Below are 27,580 nucleotides of genomic sequence, written 5' to 3'. Positions count from 1 at the left end.
CACACTCTTGCGATACCTCGGAGGTTAAAGAAAAAGGCTTCTTACATGTGTAATCTGACGGCGATCGAACGGGACAAACATGCTTCCTTCGCATCGTTTTCTTGAGCAAATCATTTCGTCAAATAAAAGAAATTGTAATTGCGTGTATTCCAGACACGGAACCCTCTAAGTAGGAGAGGGAAATCAAAGCAAATAAATTGGACACAAAAATCGAAGCCATGATCAGGCAAAAACGGTTGGGGTTTCATGCTCAATGTAATGAAAGAAGCACGTCAGATTTGCAACATCAACAACTCAAAAAATAAAACCTATCAGAAGAAGAAAGAATGAACCAAAGTAAAAGAGAGAGGAAGGGTGAGACGGAGAGCGAGAAACGCACATGCAGAGATCGGGAGAGAGAGAGGGGAGAGAGAGAGAGAGGCGGAGAGAGAGAGAGACATAGAGACTGATTGAGAGAGAGAGAGAGAGAGAGAGAAAGAGAGAGAGGGAGAGAGAGAGAGAGGGGGGGAGAGAGAGAGAGAGAGTCGAAACAGAAAGAAAGATAAAAGTCCTGATTGGAAACGAAAAAAAGATCAACATTGGAACAAGCAAACAAAAGCAGAATTCAGATTTAAGAGTCAAATACAAAAGACAGCAAAAGATAATAAATAAAAGAATAGAGGAAATCGGAATTAAAAGCCGACATAGAAACCCAAACTGAGTGACAATAACGAAAATTAAGAGAAAACTATTGACGCATATGATGACGGTGAAAGACTACATAGTGGAACGGAGAAAAAAAGAAAAAGAAAAAAAGGTAAACAGAAAGAAAGAAAGAAAGAAAGAAAGCGTGAAAAGAAGAAAGAACGAAAGAAAGGAAGGAAGAAAGAAAGAAAAAAAAGAAGAAAGGAAGGAAGGAGGGAGGAAAGAAAGAAAGAAAAAAAGAAAGAAAGAAAGAAAGGAGGAACCAACCAAACTAACAAACGAGCAAATACACAAACAAACAAAGGAACAACCAGAAGAAAAAGAAGTATTAAGCAAATCCAACAAGGGAAACATGGCAAATGAGATGTAAAGGAAGAAATAACAAATATCAGAAACATAGAAAGCGTTAAAACAAATGTAATAAGTACATCGTAAGAAAAAAATGTACAAAACAAAACAATTACACCAACAACTACAACAACAATAGCATCATCATAACAGAGCTTTCACTGAGAAGAGTATGCACAATTAAGAAACAAAGACAGAATTAAGAATAAAGCAAAATCATAAAAACTAAATAAAACAAAAGGCGAAGAATACAAAACAAACAAATAAAAGAGATTAGAAGATCCACAAAAAGAGGGAAATCACAAAATCAATGTTCACATTTACATAAAACGGGAAAAAAAGTCAAGTGAGAAACATTGAAAATCTTGACATTAATGCTGAACAATCCAAAAAGTCCCCGACATTAAAAATGTGTGCAAAATTATCACACGAAAACGCCAATATATTGTGAAGACAGAAACACACAAACAAACAGACAAAAACTAACTACTTTACTAACTAACTAACTAACTAATAAATAAGAAAGAAAAACTTTTTACCTCAGTGTTACCACCCAAGGTACGAGCCTTATACTCCAGAAGCGGGAATCACAAGTTGTCAACTTTCACTGACTGTCAGATCTCGATACGCACACGTGAAACACAGAAACACGCCCTAAAAAGAATCAAGCAAAAACATACGTCGATCTGCCCGTGATCATTAATCACTCTGAAGACACAATCCCCGATGAGTTTGTATGTTGCATCTTCCTTCACGGAAGAGAAAAGTGTTGGAATCAAAGGCTGGGAGCCATAGACTATGATCGCTGCAAATCGCTTGTAAAACGCCGTAGCGCGGTGTCTGCGTGGGAGAGAGAAGACTAGCTTGTGCCAGCACACACACACACACCAAGCAGTGTAGAGAAACTGTGCGTGCACACGCCAGACAGACTAGACACTTTTGCACGTGCACGCACAATACAGAACAGACACTGTTCGTGCACACCCGTACCAAACGCGCACAGTCGTTGGTTTTTGTGCTTCGATAAATTGTACAAGAGTAATTAGTGTAAATCTCACATTGTTTAATTTGTTTAATATTGTTAAGTTTGTATCTTCTAGTCGACCGATATTTTTAGTTCAATGTTCACTGTCCCAAAAAAGGCAAGTACAGTTTTCTGTAAGGTCTTGTTTTTTTGCTTTGAAATTCTTGAGTTACGGTAGAATTACCAATCAATCGGTTTTTTACCAATCACTAGGTTGTCTTTTAAAGTTTATTGGGAAAAAACGGACGGGCGGATGTTTACTAGTACATGAAGAATGGCAGACAACCAGTCACATGTTAATTCCTGTGTGGTCTTCGTAAGTTTTATCGAGAAAAAAACACACGAATAAGATTTTAAAAATTTAAATATCAGCACAAATACTCAGAAAAAAAATTGCCGCTAACCAAAGAGCAGATGTGTTATCAAAAATGTAAGTGTTTATCTATACACTGAGCGTTTTGAATTTAGCATAAGCCGTGACTTTACTGCACTACCTGCGACGACGAAGGAAGAAAGAATGTCAGCTAAAGTTTTCCAGACATTGACTGTGTCCGCAGTCAGCTGTGCAAAGATAATGGCACGTGCGGTACGCTAGCGCTCATGCCGCAATAACCTCTAGCTCTCAGCACTGTTCGCACCGCCTCAAAACACTGGCTCCCGAGAGTTGGTGTCGCTCCAAGAGACCGCTTTTAGTCAGGGCATCCAATGTCTCTGTGGCGAATCGGAGGGGTTAGTTTTGTCCTAACACATAAAAGAAAAAGTACGGGTGGTTTTTTTTTTCTGTGAGTTTGTTATTTTCGAATTTATGGCTGTCCATGTACTGCTTATTTTGTTGCAGGTTTATGCCCACTGAATTTTCTGGTTCTGGCCTCTAGATTTCTTTGTGCGAACCGACCGGGTTAGTTTTGTCCTGAAACATTAAAGCTAAAGTTTGTTTCGTGTGCGATTGTCCTATGTCGATCGATGTTATGGTTGGCGTTTACAACTTGCTTTGTGGCAGGATTTTGCGCGCCGGCTAAAGTAAAACACAGAAATGTTTCCAGCTGTAGGGTTCTAAGCCTGTCACTTCTTCCTTGATCGAACCGGACCGATGTTTCAGCGCGCAGAGTGGACACTACACTACTCGCGCCAACTTTTCTCAAGCCCTCCCGATTGTGTGTGCTTGAATGGTCGTGGAAGCAATACAGTCCCGACTCCTGTCTTAATCCCAGATTCACGCACATGCTTCGTCCATCAATCCTTTCTTTTCTTAGCCAAGAACACACAAATCAAGGACTCTTAGCACTGGAAAATGCCTCAACGTCCACAGGGGGGAACCTGTCATGAAAAAACGGCTAAGTCCGGATCAAAGAAAACTTACGAGCCTGTCGTATAGGAGGTAAGTAGCTTCTAACAGACTGTGAATGGCTGGGAGTGAAGGAGCGATAAACCTTTATATTGCTCCATCGGGTGTTCTCGACGAGCACAAAAAATGATTTAAAAGCCTTCTCTACTTTCCGTCAAGAAAAAAATGTATCAGATTGAGGGCTAGCTTTAAAGGAGCTGATGGACGAAGACTAAAGGCCCGTACTAGTTTTATCCAGTTTTTACTTTCCATCAAGAAAAAAATGTATCAGATTGAGGGCTAGCTTTAAAGGAGCTGATGGACGAAGACTAAAGGCCCGTACTAGTTTTATCCAGTTTTTACTTTCCGTCAAGAAAAAAATGTATCAGATTGAGGGCTAGCTTTAAAGGAGCTGATGGACGAAGACTAAAGGCCCGTACTAGTTTTATCCAGTTTTTACTTTCCATCAAGAAAAAAATGTATCAGATTGAGACGATTGAGGGCTAGCTTTAAAGGAGCTGATGGACGAAGACTAAAGGCCCGTATTAGTTTTATCCAGTTTTTACTTTCCGTCAAGAAAAAAATGTATCAGATTGAGGGCTAGCTTTAAAGGAGCTGATGGACGAAGACTAAAGGCCCGTACTAGTTTTATCCAGTTTTTACTTTCCATCAAGAAAAAAATGTATCAGATTGAGACGATTGAGGGCTAGCTTTAAAGGAGCTGATGGACGAAGACTAAAGGCCCGTACTAGTTTTATCCAGTTTTTACTTTCCGTCAAGAAAAAAATGTATCAGATTGAGGGCTAGCTTTAAAGGAGCTGATGGACGAAGACTAAAGGCCCGTACTAGTTTTATCCAGTTTTTACTTTCCGTCAAGAAAAAAATGTATCAGATTGAGGGCTAGCTTTAAAGGAGCTGATGGACGAAGACTAAAGGCCCGTACTAGTTTTATCCAGTTTTTACTTTCCGTCAAGACAAAAATGTATCAGATTGAGGGCTAGCTTTAAAGGAGCTGTTAGACGCAGACTATATGCACATTATAGTGTTATCCAGTTTTCACCTGATCGACTATGTTTACATCTTTCTCTTTTATCACTTGTTAATTCGACGTCAAATCCCGAACGCAGTAGAATAATCGACTAGACGATTGTGGCCGCCAAACGGAGGAAGATGAAGAGAAGGATGCCAATTTTCCTTCAAGTGTCTTATCGAAACATGTCCCTTATTCCAGAGCTCTTCGCTCAGCGGCCGAACATCGTCGGTTCAATAGAAGAAACATTTTTCCGTCGCTTTTTGTAGCGTCCATCACTGTCTGTAATTTTGACATGTCTAATTTGTTCTTCCATTCTGCATCTGTCGTTGCATGGCTTCGCGGATTGAAATAATCAAAAAAGCGAAAACAACAAGAAGCAGGAATACCCACGTGTATTTCAATGCCAGAGTGCGAGCCATATTGTAAACGGAATTAATCTTTATGCTGTAAAATAAGTGACTGGCATGGCTGTCATGAGTCTGCACATAATCTGCGTCCGTCCCGCCTGGATTCGAAACCGTGACCCTGGGATCACAAATCCAATACTCTACCACCTCAGCTACCCGGGCCCCCATGTGATTGACGCTTAGGATCTTAGATTTTAATGTCAATGCCATTTCTTTTTCTGTTCGCTTCAAATCGCTTTGCGTCATTTCTCGTGATAGAAAGGAATGACAGCCGGTGCTGCCGTGATTACAAGATGATGGAAAGGAATGACAGCCGGTGCTGCCGTGATTACAAGATGATGGAAAGGAATGACAGCCGGTGCTGCCGTGATTACAAGATGATGGAAAGGAATGACAGCCGGTGCTGCCGTGATTACAAGATGATGGAAAGGAATGACAGCCGGTGCTGCCGTGATTACAAGATGATGGAAAGGAATGACAGCCGGTGCTGCCGTGATTACAAGATGATGGAAAGGAATGACAGCCGGTGCTGCCGTGATTACAAGATGATGGAAAGGAATGACAGCCGGTGCTGCCGTGATTACAAGACGATGGAATCCGTAGCAGATAGACTGCCAGTGATTCAAAATCAAGGAAGGTTAAAGTTAATGGAACAAAAGGCTTCAACTGCTTCGGAAGCGAAAAGACACACAGGATCAGTTATCGATTTGTGTTGCTTGTCGTGTATCTTGTGTGCCCACTTCCAATGCCGATAGGTCGAAGTTCTTGTGTTCTTTTGGAGAATGATGAGCATATGAGCTTGCGGTGATCATCCTTTTTTGAGGATGAAACTCGCTTGTTCATTTCAATGCTTGTTATACTCTCAGGTGCCAGGAGAATAGGTTCCGTACAACTCTCGCTTACTCTATTACACATGTCGTATGCATTAAGAGCGATTACTTCCCTTTGGTTATTTGATATCTTAACATCGCTCTGCCTCATTCTGTTTGAAATTCAAGTTGAACTTTCCATAAACTTATCAACCTCTCTTGGGTGTATTTCTTTTCTTTTTTTTCATAGATGACAAAATGCTGTATCTTAACACTTTCTACCCAACCTATGTTGACCAAGGTTTTTTTTTTTAGCCGAGCCCAGCTGTGCTGCAGAAGGTCACTCAGAAATGTAGTGACTGTGTAGTAACTGTATCAACGCGCTGGAATGCAGGCGTTAGATGGACGTCACAGGAAGCAACTGAAGCTAACAGTCTGAGCGGATATATCCGTACCTGGTTAGATAGAGCCATATGGGTGAGTACGGATATATCCGTACCTGGGAGACAATGAGTTAAACAGGGCTTGACGCAAGTGCCTGTCGCATATCATAGATAGCTTGTCGCATGCACAGCAGCTGTCGCAACTACAACCATGGTCTGTCACAATTGTCGCAAAATTTACTGTCGCTGTCTGGCACAAAATCCGCCTGCCTTTGCATAAAATGACATATTGTGACAAGTGCTATCTTGGGTGTTTTTTCCAACCGAATGCAACTGTTATTTTTAATACTTTTGTCATACCTTTCATTGACATATATAAAAGTTGAATACTAAGTTTGATTTTAATTTGTTCGGGGGTAGGGGAACAAATGAAAATCAAACTTGGTATTAGCTTTTATATGTATGTGTCAATGAAAAGTAGGACAAAAACGTCTATTCTCGAAACGCAATAACTTTAAATCTGTCATTAATTGAGCCCAAAGTCGATTTTGCGAAGACTTCTCGAAGTCTTTTTACCAAAAATGCAGCGCCAAAACTTCGTGCTGCCAGCTTCGTGAAGTCGACTTTGCCCAATTGGTGTCAAGCTTTACAGTACAAGCATGTTAGCTGTCCTCTGCCCAATTGATGTCAAGCTTTACAGTACAAGCATGTTAGCTGTCCTCCTTTAAAACAAAGTATGACATGACAAGTAGTGTATAAGTAGGCTTACAGACGCGTGTTGGCTACTAATACCACGGGTCTGACAAGAGGGATTGAAGGAGATGGGGGGGGGGGGGGGGGAGTTGGTTACAAAATGAGAAGAGCCAGCGAGCTCGAAGAGGCAGTAACCTATGAGGATTTGACAACAGGCGTAACGTAAGCGAGTAGACATGGGCTAAACGTCACCGGCATCTGAGGTCACATCAGTTCAAATCACAACGGGGGTCAGTGGAGTCCTACTTAGAGTATTAACTCCCCGACAACACATAATGGAGAATCAGTACCGTTTGTAAGTCTCTCACCGAGGTACAGAAGGGACAGGAGAAAATGAGGGATGAGAAAATGTTCTGGAGCGACTGAATACCCCGCTGAGATTGACCATTGTAGAAAAAAATGGAGAAGGAAGATCATGGGGAAATGGAAGGGCTTTTCCGCGTAACTGTGATCGTCAGGATGAAATTGACTATTGTGATAAGGCGACAGGCAGAAGGAGGGTGGTGGGGGCGGGGGAGGACACCGTCCCAAACAAAACAACAGAGAAAAAAGAAACCGGGGATGAAGTTTTGTGTGTGGCTAAGGACATTGGGTGATTGACTATTGATTGCTGGGCTGGCCGCAACCACAAAATGATGAGACCGCCGAGACCGCCGAGACCCCAAGCGCACAGCTGTCTTTATTGGGTTGGAATGGCGGGAAAATCTCCAAGGCTTTAACGCTCCTCCGCTGCGACGAAGAGAGAGTCCCGTCAGGGGCCGTAACCGCGGCGTGACGCGAGCCGAGCGCTGAGAGATCGCGCACACGGTGTGTCAATAAAATGTATGATGGCGTTTCGAGCGTTCTTCACTTCTGGATCTGTCCACTTCACTCGGCTCAGGGCTTGGCTGGCAAATGTCTGGCAAATGTCTGGCAATCGCCGTCATTATTCTCCTCCGCGTGGATATTTCTGTTTACCCAAACATTCATGAAGTCACGACTCCAGACTTGCGATACAAGGCCTAACATGTGAGCCGTAATAACTCAAGAGACGGCCAGACATTCTGCACTCTCTCTGTCGCTCGATTATTCAAGGTTGTTGCCTTTACATGGATGCTGTTTGGCGTACACAGTCGGCAAAAACTCCGAATTTTTTGTTCAGAAAACCGAAAACATTTCGGCCACCATTTCGGCCAATCTGCCATCTCCTTAAAAGTTGTTGCGTCAGTTTACAGAGATGTCTTTTGGCGTTGGCAAAACCCAACAAAAAATTTCCAGTAACCGAAATTGTTGGCGTCATTAAATGCAGATCTGCCTTTACATGGCGGTCGTGTCGTTACACCCACGAATATTCGGAGTTGTATAGGTTTCACTCTGTCTATTTGTCTGTTCGTTTTTTTGGCATTGGAAATTGACAAAACGCAGATATTTCTTTCAAATCATCAAAACGTTTGTCTTCATTTTGGCAGAAATGTCGGACTTGTCTCCATAGTTGGGGACAAATAGACGTCAAGGACTGCCTTAAACTTCGAAACATTGATAACACTTTTTTATGGCCAGTTTTGGGTGGGTGTTTTTTTCATGGTCGAAAAAAGTAAGGACTGCCTAAAACTTCGGAAAATTGCCAAAACATCGATACTTCTTTCAAATAACCAAATAGTTGCCGTCATTGCAGCAGATTTGACAAAACTTTGTTTCCCAGTCATAACTGGGAATAGTAAGAGCCTATTACGGATTATCTTTAAACTTAACAAAACTTGCCAAAACTAGTATGACCATTTTGACAAATTTGCAGGACAAAAATTAAATCATTGCGACATACCTACCTTTAGTTATGACACAACGTGTTGCAAATCCTATGTAACGCGCTAGTTTTGGTTGCCGTAAAATGTTGCTACATCCAAATCCAACGAAAAACAGGTGGTCGCGTCAGAGTTGGAATGGCAAGAGTTTGTTATGTCTGTTTCGCTGCCAGTCAGAGTCTAAGACTTACGAAGTGAGTGTCTTCTTCACTATATGAAAGCGAATCGAGCTTCAATGCGATATCAGACACTCTGTTTGCTCTTCTGCGTGCCTATCTGCATCCCTTGTCTGGGTTTCTGTCTCTCTATACATGTCTATTCTTGTGTCTTATATTATGTGTTCATCTGCATGTGATTATTTATGTGTCTTCATGCGTGTGTGTGTGTGTGTGTGTGTGTGTGTGTGTGTGTGTGTGTGTGTTTGTGTGTGTGTGTGTGTGTGTGTGTGTGCGTGTGCGTGCGTGCGTGTGTGTGCGTGTCTCTGTGTGTCTCTGTGTCTGTGTATGTGTGTCTTTGTGTCTGAGTGTCTGTGTGTCTGTTTACCCGTGTTCGTTTATTACAGCATTGCGATAACGTGAAAGGTACAAAAGTAAGCTTTTGATAACTCGCATGCAATTTTCTGCGAACTTGGAAACAAACCTAATTATTTTAAAGAGGTTATTCTCTGCCATTCCTTTTGGTTTCTATTTCTACAACCGAACCACTTAACACCTACACAAAAATTCCTCCAGAATCGAAAATCGATGGATAGGTGAGAAAAAAAATCCTTTTTACATTTAGTCAAGTTTTGACTAAATGTTTTAACGTAGAGGGGGGAATCGAGACGAGGGTCGTTGTGTATGTGTGTGTGTGTGTGTGTGGAGAGAGCGATTCAGAGAAAACTACTGGACCGATCTTCATGAAACTTGACATGAGAGATCCTGAGTATGGTATCTCCAGACGTGTTTTTTTCTTCATTTTTTTGATGAATGTCTTTGATGACGTCATATCCGGCTTTTCGTGAAAGTTGAGGCAGCACTGTCACGCTCTCATTTTTTTCAACCAAATTGGTTGAAAGTTTGGTCAAGTAATCTTCGACGAAGCCCGAACTTTTGTATTGCATTTCAGCTTGGAGGTTTAACATTTCATTAATGAGTTTGCTCATTAAAGTTGTCATTAAAATCGATTTTTCGCAAACAGATTTAAAATTGATTGCATCGTATTTTTCATCACATTCTGAATCTAAAAATATATATAAATATGTCATGTTTACTCTTAAAATGTGATCACAATTAACGAAAATAGATTAATTAGTCTTACGATTAAAATTTAAGAAATCGATCCAAAAATGATTTCATTTTATTCTTTATCATTTCCTGATTCCAAAAACATATAGATATGATAGGTTGTATTTAAAACAAGCTCAGAAAGTTAACAAGAATACAGAAAAGCGCGCTTTCCTGCTTAGCACAATACGCTACCGCGCTAATCTGGCGTGTCAATATCACTACGTTTTGCACGTGGAAGGTGAGCGATTTCCTTCACGCGGGGATTGACGAAGCTGTACTGTCTAACTCTTGGTGAAAAAATAAAGTGCCTTTAGTTTCATTCCGTGAGTTCGACAGCTTGACTAAATGTAGTAATTTCGCCTTACGCGACTTGTTTGTTGTTGTTGTTCAGACGGCATTGTACGTTTATATTACGGTCGCCTTTAGATCTTAATTGCACACCCATTTTATATATATTGACATTCAATGGGACGAAGACCAAAAATAAGAAAATCATATTTGTAGGATGATCCTCGGTAGAAAATTTTAGGTCGATGTTCATTGTGAATATTTTGTTTTGTTAAAAATTAAACGTTCCAATAACTAATTATTCTTATTTTGTTTTGTTTTCTAATCCTCGGTAGAAAATATGGCGTTGTTTCGGAGGCAACTACGCACTTTTTGGCCTTTTTTGTATCACAGTATCCCCGAGTCTCGCTAGGCAGTCACCTTAAGACAAGTGGCTATTTTCTTGTCTGATATTTTGGCCCAGAAATGACAGCACTTTATAAAGATGAATAACTTTGTTGTGGGGTTTTATCTTTCCTCATTTTGTTATCTTTATGTCTGCTCTGATATCTGAGAACCTTTTCCGTTCGGCAATAAAAGAAACTGCGCTTTTAACATGTTTCTCGAGTAACCAAAAACTATGACCGGAAATATTCTCATCAACAACGAGGGGACATAACTAGGTCAGGGTAGTAAAGATACCAGAGAGAGTTAACTCTCTTTGCGATAGTGATCGATTCTAATTAAGAAATGGAGACTATGACATATTAAATGTCTTTAGAATAACTTAAAAAGAAAGAAAAACAGAAGACGAAACAAACAAAAGAGAGAAAGATGGAAATATAAAAAAAGAAATAACCTTTGGATATCAAAATGCGCGACTTTACTTTCCCTGGTATCAAATTGCAATATGTCTTTTCTCCTTTCTTTCGTTCACCCTTCCTTTCGTTTGTTCTTTTGTTCGTTCGTCTATTCTTACTTTCGTTCTCTTCTGAGATCGTGCGTTGCCTTTATCTTGTCGTACCTTTTTTTCTCACTCAATTGCGACGTGTGATCTCAATTAAAATATTTTCTTTACAAAAAATAGCGCTGGCAAAAAGGTAATGATAATTGTTTTTGGTAAATAAATAAGACATTTCCTGTTCTGATTATTGCAGATTTTGAATATTAAAGATCGATGTTATCTTACATAAGGACTTAGAAACATCCAAACACACTCTTTTTATATTTAGTCAAGTTTTGACTAAATATTTTAACGTAGAGGGGAATCGAGACGAGGGTCGTGGTGTATGTGTGTGTGTCTGTCTGTCTGTCTGTGTGTGTGTGTAGAGCGATTCAGACTAAACTACTGGACCGATCTTTATCAAATTTGACATGAGAGTTCCTGGGTATGAAATCCCCATACGGTTTTTTTCATTTTTTCAATAAATGTCTTTGATGACGTCATATCCGGCTTTTCGTGAAAGTTGAGGCGGCACTGTCACGCTCTCATTTTTCAACCAAATTGGTTGAAATTTTGGTCAAGTAATCTTCGACGAAGGCCGGGGTTTGGTATTGCATTTCAGCTTGGTGGCTTAAAAACTAATGAGTGAGTTTGGTCATTAAAAATCTGAAAATTGTAAATAAATTATTTTTTTTATAAAACGATCCAAATTTACGTACATCTTATTCTTTATCATTTTCTGATTCCAAAAATATATAAATATGTTATATTTGGATTAAAAACAAGCTCTGAAAATTAAAAATATAAAAATTATTATCAAAATTAAATTGTCCAAATCAATTTAAAAACACCTTCATCTTATTCCTTGTCGGTTCCTGATTCCAAAAACATATAGATATGATAAGTTTGGATTAAAAACACGCTCAGAAAGTTAAAACGAAGAGAGGTACAGAAAAGCGTGCTATCCTTCTCAGCGCAAGTACTACCCCGCTCTTCTTGTCAATTTCACTGCCTTTGCCGTGCGCGGTGGACTGACGATGCTACGAGTATACGGTCTTGCTGCGTTGCATTCACAGAGATCTCTGTGGTTGCATTGCGTTCAGTTTCATTCTGTGAGTTCGACAGCTACTTGACTAAATGTTGTATTTTCGCCTTACGCGACTTGTTTTTACATTTAGTCAAGTTTTGACTAAATGTTTTAACGTAGAGGGGGGAATCGAGACGAGGGTCGTGGTGTATGTGCGTGTGTGTGTGTGTGTGTCTGTCTGTGTGTGTGTGTAGAGCGATTCAGACTAAACTACTGGACCGATCTTTATGAAATTTGACATGAGAGTTCCTGGGTATGAAATCCCCGAACGTTTTTTTCATTTTTTTGATAAATGTCTTTGATGACGTCATATCCGGCTTTTCGTGAAAGTTGAGGCGGCACTGTCACGCCCTCATTTTTCAACCAAATTGGTTGAAATTTTGGTCCAGTAATCTTCGACGAAGCCCGGACTTCGGTATTGCATTTCAGCTTGGTGGCTTAAAAATTAATTAATGACTTTGGTCATTAAAAATCTGAAAATTGTAAAAAAAAATAAAAATTTATAAAACGATCCAAATTTACGTTCATCTTATTCTCCATCATTTTCTGATTCCAAAATCATATAAATATGTTATATTTGGATTAAAAACAAGCTCTGAAAATTAAATATATAAAAATTATTATCAAAATTAAATTGTCGAAATCAATTTAAAAACACTTTCATCTTATTCCTTGTCGGTTCCTGATTCCAAAAACATATAGATATGATATGTTTGGATTAAAACCACGCTCAGAAAGTTAAAACGAAGAGAGGTACAGAAAAGCGTGCTATCCTTCTTAGCGCAACTACTACCCCGCTCTTCTTGTCAATTTCACTGCCTTTGCCATGAGCGGTGGACTGACGATGCTACGAGTATACGGTCTTGCTGAAAAATGGCATTGCGTTCAGTTTCATTCTGTGAGTTCGACAGCTACTTGACTAAATGTTGTATTTTCGCCTTACGCGACTTGTTATTTTGTATTTTGCTGGCCACACAGTAAATGAATAGGCAACCCACAAGGGAATGAGAATCGGAAGGGTGGGGGCGGGGGGGGGGGTGGGGGGGGGGGGAGGCCTAGTTCGATCGTATTGGGACTGGGGAATAAGGGAGACAAGCAAACGTCACACGGTACAGAATTCACATACATCTATCCTGACGTGTGACTCGTCCAGTATTTTAGCAAGGGAGCTAACCACTTTACGTGTGTGTTTGGGCAACACAAGTGTAAATCTCCCCAGAGTTACTATCAATCGATGGCATGATAGCTGAGTGCTGCTGTCACCTTCGAATGATACGGTCTGATGGGGTGAAGACAAACATACAACAAGCGTAAGAATACAGATAAACGTAAGCATGTACATACGCGCTTATATCCCCATGCGTAAACATGAACGTAATCGCGCGCATGAGAACAACAAGATGAAGGCACAGGTAGACAGACAGACGAGCACACACACGAGCACGCGAATGCACGCACACGAACGCGGGCATACGCGCAAGCAGGCACGTACGCAAGCACACACACACACACATATACACACACACACACACAAACGCGCGTGCGCGCGCTCTCACACGCACACACACATACGCGCACACACACACATACGCACACACACATACGCGCACACACATACGCACGTACGCACGCAAGCACACACACACACACACACATACACACACACACACACACACACACGCTCTCACACGCCCTCGCATCCACACATATGCTTACACAAATAGCACACACACACACACACGTACACACACACACACATACGTACAAACACACACCCGCGCTCTCACACACACACACACACACACACACATACGCGCACACACACATACGCACACACACATACGCGCACACACACATACGCACGTACGCACGCAAGCACACACACACACACACACACACGCTCTCACATGCCCTCTGACATCCACACATACACAAATAGCACACACACACACACACACACATACGTACACACACACACACACACACTACACACACACGCACACACACACAGACACACACACACACACACACACACACAGACACACACACACACACACACACACACACACACACTGCCATGGTTCGCCCGTTCACCCGTATATGCGTAGCCACGAGATCAACCAGAGGGTACCTGATCGAGTAGAAATGATGTAGAGACGGTAGGTATGCAGTGTCCTGTAATTACTACAAAGGTCAGACGTCCGTCCATCTTCTAGGTAGCCTGGGGGTAAAAATCAGGACGCTAAGCCCTGGATAATAAATCTAATACCGTCAAGTACCTTGTAAACGCCCATCCCCCTGTGCTCTATTTTCGCTTAAAAAAATGGGATTAGCGTTTAAATGGAACTAAAACATGTGCAGAAGCAGGTCTTTGCGGGGGGGGAGGGGGGGGTTAATATTAAGTGACTTGGTAACCTATAACAAAAAGAAATGAAAAGTGTCCGCTGTTTTTATTACAATTATTAATAGGTCAAATGAATAGTGAAAAATATTCAAGATTAAATCATCATCGTCATCATCATTGTCATCATCATTGTCATCATCATTGTCATCATCATTGTCATCATCATTGTTATCATTGTTATCATCATCCTTCTGCTCTTCTTCAGGAATCCCCGTGGTACTGCATCTGGTTTTCTTTTTTACATTTAGTTAACCTTTCTTTTTTACATTTAGTTAACCTTTCTTTTTTACATTTAGTTTAACCTTTCTTTTCTTTTATTTTTGCATGGCACCAAACTCTGAAATTGTGTTTCGTTACTTGTTCTCAAACTTTTGTGTATGCCTTTTTCTTTTCCTGCTTCAATCATTGGGTCACAAACCTACATTCTAAATGGAAGGGCAGTTTTTACACAAACTACAATTCGTGAGTTAAACAGACGCACTTTTAGTGCACATAAAAAGACGCTGACATTGACAAACTGCAAATGAACTACTTGATCATGTGCGTGCGTGTTATCTGTCTTTTAATCAGAACGGGAGACAACTCTGCTCTCCTCTTCTCATCTATCAGACGTGAATTCCACACAGTGGTTGCTGTCGCGCTATAATACAATAATTTGGGAGGGGAAAAAAAGACAGCGGAAAACGAAGATGAAGAAGCAGGAGAGATTGGTTGGTTGGTTTTTGGGTTTTAATGTCCCTTCAGCAGATGCTAGTTGCTATTCGAGACCGATGCAGTTATTTCCTTTTTCCCTTCATGTGGCAAGTTCTACGTTTCAGACTATTTACATTCAGATCTATCACTGTAAAAGAAGGTTCTAAAAATTAATCACTTTCACTTCTGGTACTTTAAATCTTGTAAAAAATCTTGATCTCTTTTAAAAAGTTAAAAATCTTGTCCGGGGGGAACATCCCGGAATAAAACCTTCAGCGTTTCCGCATTGTAGTACGTGTTTGTCTCGAAATTCTTGAACGTCTACACATTTGGTGAGGACATGTTCTAATGTCCATGGTTCGTCACATCCAAAACAGTATGGTGGATCTTCACCTTTCAGCAGATTAGAATGTGTAATGTGGCTTTGCCCAATGTGTAAGCGACAGAGAACTGTCTCTTCTTTCCTGTTAAGGCGACATTGGGGTAGGCTGTCCGACAGCTGGGGGACGATCTTAGGAAGTTTATTTTCTTCACATTCGTCCCATTCGGTCTGCCATAGGTGCTTTATGTACATGTTGGTGCGAGTTATGAAATCTGAATGCTTTGCGTGTTTGTCAGTGATGATTGTTTCTCTGGCTTCTTTAGCTGCTTGATCAGCTGCAGAGTTGCCTCTAATTCCAACATGGGATGGGACCCATGCAAACACAATCCTTTTGCCTTCTTCAATCAGAGATGCATGTAGCTCTTGGATTTCGACCAACAGTGGGTGATCTAGCTGAATTCCCTTCACGGCGGTAAGAGCCGATAGGGAATCCGACAGAATCAGGAAGTCTTTCTTTTTTGACTGATACACCTGTTTCAGAGCTAGCTGTAAAGCTTTCAACTCTGCAGAGAATACAGAACTGTCATCCGGAAGACGGGCCGAAAAGGCCCTATCGAGTTTAGGACCTGTGACAGAGGCTGATGCCACTTTACTTTCAGCTTTGAACCCATCAGTGTATATTCGTTGGTGGGAAGGAAATTCGGTACAGAACTGGCTAAAACACTGTTTAAAAATCAAATCATTCGTCTCGGACTTCTTTAACCTTGTCAGATCTAGTCGAACAACTGGATCTGGCAATGTCCATGGTGGTGTTTTTGTCCATCTATTTTCACTAACATGAGAGAGAGAACTCGAACTCGAACTCGAAAACTTTATTACCGAGGGATGATAGCATTAGGTCCATATGGTCCTTTCTTACAGCTTGTCCCTACTATAATACACACATGAAACAAAGAACAAATATGAAGAATCAAAAAATCAAAACAAAACAAAATCAAATAAAACAAAATTATGTAGGGAAAAGTATAACAAAATAAAAATAAAAAATTCAAAAAATGTGCTTGTTAATGGAAGCATACTATACACTTTCTCTTTCACACATCCTCACACACACTCGCACAAATTGTACACCGACTTAGTCGTTAGAGAGGTGCTTTCGGAGCTGTCTTTAAAAAGATGATAATGACAGACATGACTTGATATTTACAGGCAGTGAATTCCAAAGGAACGCACCATAATAAGAAAAACTAGTTTTAAACAAATCGATGCGGGGCCTTGACAAGGCAAGGTTATTTCGAGTGTTTGAATGATATGACGGAAATGATTTGAAGAGTTGTATAAGATATGTTGGGGCGTCCTTATAGACGACTTTATACATAAATGAACATTTATTATACAAAAGCTGCTTTTTTAAGCTTAACATCCCAATACTTTTCATCTTTTCCTTTGTAGAAAGAGGTGGACTGGGCAGAACTAGTTTAGCAGCTCTACGCTGGAGCGAGTTCAGCTTCTTCAAGTGAACTTCACTACACACAGAGAGAGAGAGAGAGAGAGAGAGAGAGAGAGAGAGAGAGAGAGAGAGAGAGAGACAGACAGACAGACAGACAGACAGACAGACAAACAGAGACACAGAGAGAGACAGAGAGAGACAGAGAGAGAGAGAGAGAGAGAGTGTCACGTTTCACAGATCACAAAAGGTGATTATGAACGGTTAGTTACTGCTAACTAACTAACCACACCACGATCCACTCTCGCAGTCATACAAATAGATAGAATCAACAAAAGTATAAGTTTCAGACGCCTGTTTATATACTATCTCGCCACCGGCACCTCCCTCGAGACTTCACTCCAAAAGATGTTTTTACGTTCAAAACGTAAAAATAGGTCACTGACAAAAATGCCAGTTAAAGTTAATTTAGAAAATGATAATAACACGCTGATCCCGTGTATAGATAGGAAAGATAGCTGTCTGTAAAAGCGCTGGTTAAATACAGTTGTCACAACCCACGTCGTCACCACTCAAATATAATCACAAATAATAAAAGATGACTTGGTGGTAAAAGGGTGCAATAGCACGGTGCACTTAGCTTTCTGCTACGAGTGGACGTCCCGTAAATAGTTCTTCCCCACTACTGCTTCGTTGATTGGAGTGCCGGTTGGCGTGGAACGAAGCAGGGAATCGTGGGGAAGTCAGGCGCCTCACTCCACTGCTGGAAATAAAGGGTGGTCCTGTAGGTGACGTCACTGCCTGCCGGAAGACCCCTGCAGACGGTGACGGCCTCTCCGGTTATCCCAGCAGCAGTAGCAGAAAAACAGCAAAACAGCAACAGCAACTGATGTTCCGGTTACAGCACACAGCAAAACCGCTGAATCCCCCGAAGATAATCACCGCTGAGTAGATAGGTAGGAAATAGGTAGGCTGCAACAAAAAGCATTGGTGCACTAAACATGCCACGCAACCCTTCACCCTCCACCTTCAAACATGTCACCTTTACATATTTCATCGAGCACGTGGCCTGCACAAACGAACTTTTAAAACAACAAATCAGCTATTTTTCTTCCTTCTCTCCATATCTGCAAAAAACATATACAGATTATTATCTTAGCGTCACAAAGAGAAAATTATGCGCTAACCTGGAAAGAACAACAGAGAGTATTTCATTCCACAAACATAGACTCGTCAACAGGGTTAAATAATGATTTATTACCTCAACAGCCTAATGAATGTAGCTCTCCTTTAAGCGAATCCGCTTCCTTTGTATGGCTCTCGTCCGTCGACGAATTTCCTGCCACACTCCCTTGTGCTGAGTTTTTCTTCTGCTTCGAAGTTCTCCAACGCTCAGCCAAGAAAACACCTGACAACCTCGTCGTCAGAAACATGTAAGCAGCGAAAAGCAGTCATTTCTCCCTAAGAGCCTTCCTGGACGCGCAGAGCAGGCACTTGACATAAAAAAATATATCACCACGTGTTGGCAAACCGCCAACTCTCAAGAAGAGGAAACAACTGACTTCTATCGTGCTCAATGCCAAAGTGGGGACGTTTCAAGTCTTCCCCAAACCGCCTTGAAAATATCACGTGACTCCCCGTGTCACATATCCAGTTCAGTCACACCCGATTTTGTCCAGACAGCAAAATCACCCACGTGGAACCCATGCAAAACGAAATCCCCGTGCTCAGCTATGCTCTGTCAGCTAAACAATCCCCGTGCTCAGCTATGCTCTGTTAGCTAAACAATCCCCCTGCTCAGCTATGCTCTGTCAGCTAAACAATCCCCGTGCTCAGCTATGCTCTGTTAGCTAAACAATCCCCCTGCTCAGCTATGCTCTGTCAGCTAAACAATCCCCGTGCTCAGCTATGCTCTGTTAGCTAAACAATCCCCCTGCTCAGCTATGCTCTGTCAGCTAAACAATCCCCCTGCTCAGCTATGCTCTGTCAGCTAAACAATCCCCGTGCTCAGCTATGCTCTGTCAGCTAAACACAGCCCGGTGCTCAGCTATGCTCGGTCAGCTAAACACAGCCCCGTGCTCAGCTATGCTCGGTCAGCTAAACACAGCCCGTTGCCCACAAGCACAGGCGCTTTCCATCACAATTTGAGAAAGGCACCCCACAGAGTGTTCCTTTCTCAATCCATGTCACTAAATCGTGACAGAGAGAGAGAGAGAGAGAGGCTGGCTGATTGACTGACTGAATGAATGACTGAATGACTGACTGAATGACTGAATGACTGATCTTCAATACACAAGGAAAGAGGTTTTAGGCACAGCCTTGTCTTACCACCTTTCCTCTACATTTACATGTAGAACACAAACATTATTATACAGCAGTTAGGTAGAGAGACAGACAGACAGACAGACAGTCAAACAGATAGACCAACAGAAAAAGAGAAAGATAGACACACAGAAATACGATTATCTGAGAGTATTGTTTAGTCTATTGGTTTCATAATTTGTCATGGTATTTTATCACTGATGAAAAATGTTGGTTGAGAGGATCTGATCATGTACTTAGATAGATAATACTGAAAGTTAGATTTCACGAGTGGGAAGTATAGCTATAATTATTTCCACACACAAAAACATTTAGGATATTTGAAAGACTAAGACGCAGTGTAAATAGTTCTTTGTTGCCAGTGCTCCTAAACTTTTTGTTGGCTTTGTCATCGTTGTTGTTGTTGTTGTTGTTGTTGTTGGTGTCGGTATTGGTGTTGGTGTTGGTGTTGTTGTTGTTGTTGTTGTTGTTGCTTCTGCTTCTTCTGCTGCTATTGTTGGTCTAAACAAAGTCAACATATTGATGAAATTTACAACAATAAATAAAACTGAAAACAACAACAAGCCTACGGTTTATGGTGGTGTCTGCTGCTTATGGTGGTGTCTGCTGCTTATGGTGGTGTCTGCTGCTTATGGTGGTGTCTGCTGCTTATGGTGGTGTCTGCTGCTTTGTTTGTTTGTTTGTTTGTTTGTTTGTTAGTCTCTTTGTCTGTTTCATTGTTTGATTGTTTTTTGTGTGGTATTATTTTCAATGCACATAGGTTTCTCTCTCTCTCTCTCTCTCTCTCTCTCTCTCTCTCTCTCTCTCTCTCTCCCTCTCTCTCTCTCTCTTTCTCTCTCTCCTTCTCTGTCTCTCTCTCTGTCTTTCTCTCTCTCTCTCTCCTCTCTCTCTCTCTCTCTCCATCTCCTGTCTCTCTCTCTCTTTCTCTTTCTCTCTCGCTCTCTCTCTCTCTCTCTCCTCTCTCTCTCTCTCTCTCTCTCTCCATCTCCTGTCTCTTTCTCTCTCTCTCTCTCTCTCTCTCTCTCTCTCTCTCTCTCTCTCTCTCTTTCTCTCTTTCTCTTTCTCTCTCGCTCCTCTCTCTCTCTCTCTCTTTCTCTCTCTCTCACTCTCTCTCACTCTCTCTCTCGCGCTCTCTCTCTCTCTAACTCACTAACTCATATAAGGACAGGTTGCAAAAAAGGGGCATATCCTTAAACCTCTATCCTTGTAAAATGTAAAATAATGATCCATCATCTCTCTCTCTCTCTCTCTCTCTCTCTCTCTCTCTCTCTCTCTCTCTCTCTCTCTCTCTCTCTCTCTCTCTCTCTCTCTTTCTTTCTTGTGATCCCGTGGCGTACAACGATATTCATAACACTCCCATCTTTTGTTTGTTATGTCACGACAGGGAATCGTTCTTTATCCGTGGTTCCAACGAATTCAGTGTGGGTGGCAGAAGCGCATGTAAACTTTATCTCCAATCAAATCCTACTGGCGTCAACCTGTCTGATGTAATGATCACATTCTAATGCGTCTTTCCTTTCATAATATTATTTCTTTTTGCTTTGTTCTGATGTCTGTGTGCGTTCTGAAAAGACATTATAATTAACTTAAAGCCCCCCCCCCACACACACACACACACACACTAAGATACAGACAAAGAGACATGCTTGCTTGTTTCTCTATAATCGATCTACAATATATACAAAACTCACATATTTTTTCCAGATTTCGAACACTAATTGCCTCGAAGAGCTCATCAGTGTTTACTGTTTCTCTTGACCTTTGCCTTCATCAACTTCCTTCTTACATACACACACAAAAAGAGAATATCCTCTCTCTTTGCCTTTCAGGGGGCGGCCAAGTCTCTCTTTGCCTTTTTTTTGCAACAAAGTGTTTTTTTCTGTTGTGCATTTTTCAAAATAACTGGGCTACTTTGCCTTAAAATTGCGTATAGCTGTTGCCACTTTTGGGCACCCAGAAAGGTTGTTTCAGAGACTATATGCATTTGTCTGTCAATTGAAACCAAATTTTCTCGGGAGTACCCCCTGTGCATTAAACTCCTAAACTAAGCGCCTTTTTCCGATTTGGCCGCTCGTCTATAAGGTCCTATGCCTAGGAACGCCAAAGAGCGACTTATGAAACTGGCCCCAGAGCAGGACAAACAAAAAGCTCAATTATGCCGTGGAAAGCTTCAACGTTTGAAAGCTGCAGTGTTTGCCGCGTCGTGAGAAGTATGGCCAGAGACAGGCCGGACATTGGATTTTTCGACCAAAGATCAAACATCAAAGATCAAAGATCGGCAAACACGAAAAGATTAATTTCCTTAAGAAGGACCAAGTCTCTATCTAATTCTTCTTCTTCTTCTTTGTTCATAGGCTTAAACTCACACGTTCACTCATGTTTTTAGCACGAGTGGATTTGTACGTGTTTGACCGTTTTTACCCCGCCATTCAGGCAGCATACGCCGATTTCGGGGGGGCATGCTGGGTATTTTCGTGTTTCTATAACCCACCGAACTCTGACATTTCCGTGCGCACTTGGTCTTGTGCTTGCGTGTACACACGAAGGTGGTTAAGTCACTAGTAGGTGGGTCACTCTCCTAGAAACTGGTCAGTCGGGACAGCGTACAAAAACATTTAAATAAACAACAAAATAATTACTTTCCTTTATTTTTATGTGTTTTGTTGTCTTCAGTGTTATTTGGAGCAACAGTGTGAACAAGAACTAAAGCGTTTGTAAATTCTGTGATTTTCTTTGCACTGCAGAAGCTCTGAAATCGCCACTTTTTTCCATTCGAAAGTGTGACATGCTATCTCTGCACATACACATGCCTCAAATTTACCCATTTGATAACACATTTTTCTACAATTGTTGCAAATTCCTGTGTATGAATTTGATTTCACCCGCCCGATGCGCCCAAACGATCTTTCGATAATAACTTGGTTGCATTTGACCATGTAGAAACAAGTCGTCTCGCACGTCACGCCTGGTGTCCTATTTTTAGCTTCAACGCCATGCCCAAACATAACTTGTGCATACTGTTTCAGGGGATGGATAATTCTACTCTGACATAGTAAAATATTCGATGTTGTTAATCGCGATTGAATGAGATTCAAGTTGAGTCTGTAAAGCAAGTTTAATGAGATGTTCTGATAGATCTGCAAGTGGTGTCCGAAAATTTGCGATACGTGTGAGCACATTGCAGAACTATTTTCTGGCAAACTTGCGATCTTTCAACCCATTCGCGCATGAATATAAGGGAGTCCCTGCGGGGGTTACACGGTGCAAATGTGTTTTCGTACAATCGAGCACGCGGTTAGACGCAGGAAAACTTTGTTGTTGCGGGGTCCACACCAAAGTTGACGACAGACGTGCGAGACGGTACATGTGATCACAACCTTTGAGGTAAGTTTGAGCTTTACGACGGCTCTATTTTTTATTATTTAGCGTGTAGAACTTAAACCACTAATATGATTTTGTCATGTTTACAAACTGAATTCGAAATAAAATGCCTTTCTGTCAGAAAAACGCAACCAAGTGGCAAATTCAAGGGTAGAGTAGATCTAGGTACAGTCCAACGTGAAAAGAAGTTTTCGTTTTTTATGATTGTTTTGCGCCTCTTGTTAGTTTATTTTCTATTTTTTTTAAATGAAGATGAGATCATGTGGTTCAGGTTCATTTGTTTTGTTGAGAATCTCAAGAAATAGCGTTTGAATCTCTCATCATAGCCAGAGCTGTCTCGTTCGTATAGCGGACGCCATTGCTGCTTTTCCGCATGCGGTGTCAGCGATGCGTGCGGAACAGAAATTATGACAGATACCATCTGGCATTTTCATTCGCACTGAAGCAGATTTTACACAGCGTGTAGTCATTTTTACATTTAGTCAAATTTTGACTAAATGTTTTAACATAGAGGGGGAATCTAAACGAGGGTCGTGGTGTATATCGTGTGTGTGTCTGTCTGTGCGTGTGTGTGTGTGTAGAGCGATTCAGAGTAAACTACTGGACCGATCTTTATGAAATTTTACATGAGAGTTCCTGGGCATGATATCCCCAGACGTTTTTTTCATTTTTTGGATAAATGTCTTTGATGACGTCATATCCGGCTTTTTGTAAAAGTTGAAGCGGCACTGTCACACCCTCATTTTTCAATCAAATTGATTGGAATTTTGGCAAAGCAATCTTCGACGAAGGCCGGACTTTGTGTTGCATTTCAGCTTGGAGGCTTAAAAATTAATTAATGACTTTGGTCATTAAAAATCTGAAAATTGTAATTAAAATTTTATTTTTTCATAAAACGATCCAAAACTACGTTCATTTTATTCTTCATCCTATTCTGATCCAAAAACATATAAATATGTTATATTCGGATTAAAAACAAGCTCTGAAAATTAAAAATATAAAAATTATGATTAAAATAAAATTTCCGAAATCGATTTAAAAACAATTCCATCTTATTCCTTGTCGGTTCCTGATTCCAAAAACATATAGATATGATATGTTTGGATTAAAAACACGCTCAGAAAGTTAAAACAAAGAGAGGTGCAGCAAACCGTGCTTATGCAGCACAGCGAAACCACTACCGCCCTAAACAGGCTCGTCAGTTTCTCTGCGGTCATTGTTAAAAAATGCAGTGCGTTCAGTTTCATTCTGTGAGTTCCACAGCTTGACTAAATGTAGTAATTTCGCCTTACGCGACTTGTTGTTTCTTTGTGTTACGAGGATGTGTTCAGGACAGAACCACTCTGGTTTCCAATGTGTGTATCTTGGGATCTTGACGATTGTAACATGCACTGTTATGTACCTCAATGTGCGATGTAAAGCTGTGGTAGCAATTAAAATATCTGACTCCAACTGTTGCATACTTTTTTCAGATGCCAGGATGCTGCTAATGCTCCTATCCTTTCTGCCAGTCCAGTCAATGCTGATCAAGGAGCAGATCAGAGAGACCGGTACGTTTTTACTGTAAATAATTGTTTTAACATGTTTTTCATTAATCTTAATCTTATTATACTGGAATGACTTTGCTTGCATGCAGTCATTTTTTTAATTTTCTGTATCCATACTGATTTGTGGAGATATTCCTAGCAAAGTCTTTCCATGGCATGGTAAGTGCAGGTTACATATGGAATCAATTACATTTATACATGTATTTCAAGTACCAAATTACCCCTAGTTGGTATGAATGGAGAGCTTCAGTTGTCTGCTTTTCTGAGGTAGACATTTCCAAGTTTATTGGTGTCACTTGCTCCTTGTATTTTTAATTCATGATGTAAACCTTTTCAGTTACTATTTTTAATTTTTCTATTTTAAGAAAGGTTCATTTGTTTGTTCACAGATTGACACACTGGATGGGAATGGGGTGGTTGTCCGTTTCCTTAGGAAACAAGGATCATCGTTTGTGTGGCCTGCTGTGGAGGAGATATTTTTTGTGAAGTTTGAGGAAGTAGTTGAGGTGCTGCCTGTCCCAACTCTTGACAGGCGTGGCAGACACACATTTCAATAACAAGTTGTTTCGTTTTGACTGAAATAAACCCATGGTTAACTGATATTGGTGTCTGTGTTTGTTTGCGGTGTCCATGGTTACACGCGAGACGTTCTGTGTCATTTGATGAATATCTGCATGTATTACCAAGATTTTTCAAAGTATGTCCATATATCTGTTTTAAGTATTCATGGAGATTCTTTAAATCATACAATTTTGCAGATAGCAATATCTGATCACTTGCTGGACAGGTTTTCTGTAAATGATGAAATGGTCGATCTGGCGTCCTCATAGTAATCCCCCCATTATGTAAGTGTATGGTATATTTTGAAACTTCTGGTACTTCTATGAAGCAATTTCTATTGTATCTCATTGGAAATTGCATGATAAATACTTGTATTTTTTATGATAAGAGTAAAAATGTGCATCTAATGGTGTCCTGTGCTACACGCGAGACAAGGCAACCTTCAACACATTATCTTAAATTACAACATTTCCAAAAGTTTATCTTGCTTTCCAAAACCTTGTGTTGGAAAGTTGAGATGTTAAACAAACCAAACACACCAAAATATTTCAATTTTGACTAACTTTATTTTTGGGCACTCAAGTCACACATCTGACCAGTTTTCAGGAGAGTGACCCAGGTCTGCACATAAGTTGACCTGGGAGATCAGAAAAATCTCCACTCTTAACCCACCAGGCGGCAGCGACCGGGATTCGAACTCACGACCTCCCGATCAGGAGGCCGACGTCTTACCACCACGCCACTGCGCCCGTCCATATCTAATGATTCTGCTGACTTCTTGATCTTGTTCTTGTTCTTGTATGATCCTTCCTTCATTCCTTCCTGTCTTGTTCTTCTTATTCTTCTTGTTCTTGTTCGTGTTCTTTTCTTCTTGTTCTTCTTGTTTTTAAATGTTGACTAAATGTTTTAACATAGAGGGGGAATCGAGACGAGGGTCGTGGTGTGTGTGTGTGTATGTGTGTGTGTGTGTGTGTGTGTGTGTGTGTGTGTGTGTGTGTGTGTGTGTGTGTGTGTGTGTGTGTGTGAATAGAATAGAATAGAATATAGAATAGAATAATATTTTATTGCCACGAAACCTTAAGGCTTATACGGCACAAACCAAACAACAGAAACACAATCTCTGTGTGTGTGTGTGTGTGTGTGTGTGTGTGTGTGTGTGTGTGTGTGTGTGTGTGTGTGTGTGTGTGTATGTGTGTGTGTGTTGGTGTGTGTGTGTGTGTGTGTGTGTGTGTGTGTGTGTGTGTGTAGAGCGATTCAGAGTAAACTACTGGACCGATCTTTATGAAATTTTACATGAGAGTTTCTGGGAATAATATCCCCAGACTTTTTTTCATTTTTTCGATAAATGTCTTTCATGACGTCATATCCGGCTTTTTGTAAAAGTTGAGGCGGCACTGTCACACCCTCATTTTTCAATGAAATTGATTGAAATTTTGGCCAAACAATCTTCGACGAAGGCCGGACTTTGCTATTGCATTTCAGCTTGGAGGCTTAAACATTAATTAATGACTTTGGTCATTAAAAATCTAAAAATTGTAATTAAAATTATTTTTTTATAAAACGATCCAAAATTACGTTCATCTTATTTTTCATCATTTTCTGATTCCAAAAACATATAAATATGCTATATTCGGATTAAAAACAAGCTCTGAAAATGAAAAATATACAAATTATGATTAAAACACTAGGTAATCTCGAACCAGAAGTCGACCAAATCTGCAGCCACGTGTAGTACACGATCTTTATAAACAAAGATGCCATGTGACTTCAACGTCACTACAGCGTGGCTGCTAGCAGCCAATGGAATTGCGCGTGTTGTTGTCACTCGTTGTAGTGTGTAAATGGCGAACGTCGAACGCGGCATAGAACTGATAACATTCCAGCTCGTCTAATGGACATAAACTGGTCACGAGAGAGCGCTGAGTACTTACAGTATGTATATGTATAGATGTGTGTGTATGGTGCGAGTTGTTTGTTGCCGTTGCAACCAGTCTGTGTGTCGTTTCCCCTGCTGTGTTGTGTCAGTCCCCCCCCCCCCACTACTTCCCCCTTCCTGCCCCTTGTGTATGTAAGACGGTGGTCACAACAAAACTGTACCTGTTCATTCGGTGATTTATTCCTTGCTATGTCGGAATCATGCACACGATGTAAATGTTCACCTGCAGCACCACAAATCAACTCAAATGCAGGGCTTGTTTAGTCAAGCTGTGGAACTCACAGAATGAAACTGAACGCACTGCATTTTTTCACAATGACCGTAGTCCGCCGCTCGTGCAAAAGGCAGTGAAATTGACGAGCCTGTTTAGCGTGGTAGTGGTTGCGCTGTGCTGCATATCTCGCTTTTCTGTACCTCTCTTCGTTTTAACTTTCTGAGCGTGTTTTTAATCCAAACATATCATATCTATTTGTTTTGGAATCAGGAACCGACAAGGAATAAGATGAAATTGTTTTTAAATTGATTTCGGATTTCTCAGAGTCAACTTTGTGTGCAGACTCTCCTCGGTGTCCGAACACCCCCGTGTGTACACGCAAGCACAAGACCAAGTGCGCACGAAAAAAATCCTGTAATCCATGTCAGAGTTCGGTGGGTTATAGAAACACGAAAATACCCAGCATGCTTCCTCCGAAAACGGCGTATGGCTGCCTAAATGGCGGGGTAAAAAACGGCCATACACGTAAAATTCCACTCGTGTAAAAAACACGAGTGTACGAAGGAGTTTCAGCCCACGAACGCAGAAGAAGAAGAAGAAGAAGACGTCATCAAAAGTATTTATCGAAAAAATGAAAAAAAA

At 40.9% G+C, this 27,580-nt stretch overlaps 1 long non-coding RNA gene across 1 annotated transcript; it reads left to right on the top strand.

Moving 5' to 3' along the window:
- Positions 1–22,241: 22,241 nt before the first annotated feature.
- Positions 22,242–24,827, top strand: LOC138953648 (uncharacterized). Its single transcript, XR_011451581.1, has 3 exons — positions 22,242–22,683; positions 24,153–24,230; positions 24,617–24,827. It is a non-coding gene; the product is annotated as an uncharacterized lncRNA (long non-coding RNA).
- The last annotated feature ends 2,753 nt before the right edge of the window (positions 24,828–27,580 follow it).

The sequence above is a fragment of the Littorina saxatilis genome, linkage group LG17 (assembly GCF_037325665.1).
Source record: "Littorina saxatilis isolate snail1 linkage group LG17, US_GU_Lsax_2.0, whole genome shotgun sequence".
NCBI classification, from domain to species: domain Eukaryota; kingdom Metazoa; phylum Mollusca; class Gastropoda; order Littorinimorpha; family Littorinidae; genus Littorina; species Littorina saxatilis.
This window is presented reverse-complemented; position numbering and strand designations above follow the sequence as displayed.